The sequence below is a fragment of the Suricata suricatta genome, chromosome 14 (genome assembly GCF_006229205.1).
Source record: "Suricata suricatta isolate VVHF042 chromosome 14, meerkat_22Aug2017_6uvM2_HiC, whole genome shotgun sequence".
NCBI lineage: Eukaryota > Metazoa > Chordata > Mammalia > Carnivora > Herpestidae > Suricata > Suricata suricatta.
The window spans coordinates 87,526,828-87,530,201 of NC_043713.1; the positions used below are offsets into that span (position 1 = coordinate 87,526,828).

The following is a 3,374-nucleotide window of genomic DNA, read 5'->3' on the forward strand; positions in this document are numbered from 1 at the left end:
GTTTACTGAATCCTGTTAGGAAATCTGCCTGCAGGAAAACTTGTTGGCGGCTCACACCAAATGGACTCTACCAGCGGGGTGGGGGGGGGGAGTTCCCGGGAGAACGGCCCAGGAAGCCGTGCCAGGCCACGCGTGCCCACCGCAGGGAGACTGAGCGCCGACAGCAGAGATGGGGACTGACGCAGGCTTGGGGGACGGGGTCACGCTGGGACACGCCGACTCCTCCACCATCGGTTAGTGGACGTGGATGCAGGTGAAAAAGATCAGGGCCGGCTTACCGGGGAGTTTTATAAAGGCGTGTGTGACAGAGAAGGGAGAAGAACGAGAGGGAGCTAGCAGGAGAAGGACTTTATTTCTGGAGTAAGACAGAAGATGGTCCTCCCTGAAAAGGAAAGAAGAGAAAGGAAAATACAAAATGTGACACACCGAGTGCTGAGTGCCCCGGCAGCGGGAGGTCCTGCGTAGAAGACGGCAGACAGGGCTTCCCAAAGACGGTCACGGCGCGCCCATCCCCAGCACAGTCTACGGGACGTCCTTGTCACTCCAACACCAGGAGGCTATTCATCTCCGAGGATTCAGCAGGGCTGGGAAGTGACACTGACTCTGCACACTGGGTGTCTCCGACAGCAATTCTTTGGGACCGTCATGGCCCTGGGCCACCACGTGAGAAATCCACGGACCCCAGGCCGCCATGCTGTGGGGAAGCCCTGGGCAGGGGCGTCAGTCCGCAGGGACCAGACGTGAGAGTCAACAGCCTTCCGGTCACCCCGCAGCTGGCCTCCGAGACAAGAGTTGGACAGCACGGAGCAGAGAGGAGCAAGCCCCAGAGCACCCTGTCCAGATTCCCCGCCCATAGGACCCCTGAGTGTTATTAAATAGTTCTGTCTGAAGCCGATGAGCCTTGCAGTGATTGGCTACATGGGAATGGTGGCTGGACCCCAGGAACTCCAAGCTCGCCAGGAGCGACGGGCTGGACGTTGGTGTGCAGACATCCAACACTGACCTCAGGGGACGACTCCTTATGGACTAAGATGTGAGGCATCCGGTGTTCCATGTCTGCAGTTGAACTTCACGCACTTCAAGGTCAACAACGTGGGAGACGGAAAGGAGGAAGGTACGTATGGCAAAGCGCCAACAGTGGTTGCATCCAGGTGGACATTATTCTGGATGAAATTTAAAAGCAGGGGAAAACAACACATGGAGAGGAGAACCTTCCATTGACCTTTCAGAACCATGAGCAGAGAAGAAGAACGGGAAGGGGTAGAATGGACGGGGGCCCGAAGCCCCGTGAAGCTCCTCAGTCCGGGTCTAACCTGCTCATCAGCTCAGCTGAGGCAAGATGACCGGCAATCACCTATATTAGCGCAAAGAGGCCAATAACGGCAGTGGCAACAGGGCGGGACTCGGCCGGCCTCACAGCTGCAAACGCAGACGTCTGCGGGGCCATGGAGAACGCCGCACGGGAGGGAACCTGGAGGACAAAGACCAGGAGCAGGAAGCCGGACGCTCTGCCTGCGGCGAGGCCGGACTCGGCTCCAGGACACCCCTGCCCTCCAGGGACGCCAGCCACGCGCTGTCCGGTGGGCCCATGTTTTTTAGAAGTCAGAAACCAGGACGGTTATGTGAGCCCTGATGATGTTTCAAATGCGGAAAATTAGTTAAAGATGTGAAAACACAGTGCAGGCCGAGTAAAATGTGTCCCTGTATCTCACTGAGCCCAGAAGATACGAGTGTGAGCCTTCCGCTGAATTTAGCCTGATTGGTCTCACCTCTGCCCCTGGGGGTAGTTTTGGACACAACGGAACTGAAGCGTGCCAGGGCTAAAGGGCCATGCTGGTGTGACGTCCGGCTCTCCCGTCACCGCAAAGCCCGCCCCTCTGAGGGCGTGAAGGGCCATCACACCGGCCACCAGGCAGCACCCCGTCACGAGTCCATCCGTAACCCCTTCTCACTAAGCGTCCAGGACCCCACCCTCCTTCTCTGAGGACATATGTGCCCTGGGGGGTGTTCATGCTGGAAACCGAGTGGTCCCCAAAAACAGGCAGGTGTCTGCTCTGCCTGCAGGTGCTCTTGGCTGAGGGCCTCCAAGCTCCACCCCCCGGCCCGTCTCTTTCTCCCTCCTCTGACCCTCTTCTCTACCCCAGGGAATCATTTTCTCTCCTCATATTCTAGAAGGAACTCCGGATGCAATTCATTGCATTTATTTCAAACACCAGTTCCCCTCAGAGCCCAGGCTCTAAGGCTCAACTTATGTTTTCCTGTGGCAGCATCTTCTCTGAATCGATGTCAGATGCATAGACCCCCACCCAGATGGAAGCAAAGACAGAGAGCACAGAGGAAGAAAAAGTGAAGATCCGTCTATGAGACATTGCCTTATACTTCACATTGTGCGAACACAAAAATGAAGGAATAAGGGAATTAGAGAAAAAATCAAAAGGATGAAAATGGAATGAGTCCAGACACTAGTTCACAGAGAGTCCCGCCTGGGTGTGGGCCACCAAGTTACCTCTAGGCTTCCTGGAGTCCATGCAAGTCGTGAGGTCGGGCTTCACGTCAAACGCTGCTCTCTCTCCCCAGCACCGGTCAGGTTCCAACAGGTTTGCCCAGAGAAACTAGGGATATAGGGCTGGACCATGGTGGTAACGTGTTGAATGCCAACTTCTTGCCTCTCGTTGCATTGTTTTTCTCTGCTCGGAGACAGCGGGGGTGTTTGCTACAATAACAGCGACTCCAGAGACAAGGGTGGCTTGGTCCCAAGTGCCATCAGTTGAAAGGCTGGGGACGGGAAGAGAAAGAGGCCATTATGTGTGTGACCGGTGAGAGATGTCTCTGTTCAGTGAACCAACTGGTTCAAACCTAAACTTACAAATCAGCTTTGTGGGTGGTATTTGTTGGCTTGGTCCACTGTGAGAACGTGCAGCCGGCGTCATTCATGGGGTGTCGGCTGATCTGATCAAAACGCAGGCGTGGCCCTGATTGTTCAGATGGAGGAGTGGCAAGGGCCTGTGAAATTAGCATCTTTTCATGGTGCCATGTCGGGGAAGGGGAAGGTCTGGGTGGTCGTGTGGTGAAGGGGAGGGTATGGGGGACAATGTTGGGCGAAAGGAAGGGCATGGAAGACAGTGGTGATCGATCGGGAGACTATGGGTGACAGTACTGGTGAGGGGAGGGCACGGGCAGCCATGTGGCGAGAGGACAGTTTGGTTAACAGTGACAATGTCCTGACCACATTGGGCTCGCGTCCACCCGCCTACCCCGCCGCCTTTCCCATTTTCCTACTAAAGACGAACTTGCTGATGCAGTGGTCTTCCTGGAACCACAATAACTTGGCTGTAACCGTCCTTTTGAGAAAAGGGTATTAGGAGGGGGCTGCT

The 3,374-nt window shown here is 55.6% G+C and overlaps 1 long non-coding RNA gene across 1 annotated transcript; it reads right to left on the minus strand.

Annotated features, from left to right (window-relative positions):
• Positions 1 to 330: 330 nt before the first annotated feature.
• On the minus strand, positions 331 to 2,699 carry LOC115278515. Its single transcript, XR_003902934.1, has 3 exons — positions 2,507 to 2,699; positions 1,004 to 1,163; positions 331 to 382 (listed from the first exon to the last, which is right to left on the minus strand). It is a non-coding gene; the product is annotated as an uncharacterized LOC115278515 (long non-coding RNA).
• Between the last annotated feature and the right edge of the window lie 675 nt (positions 2,700 to 3,374).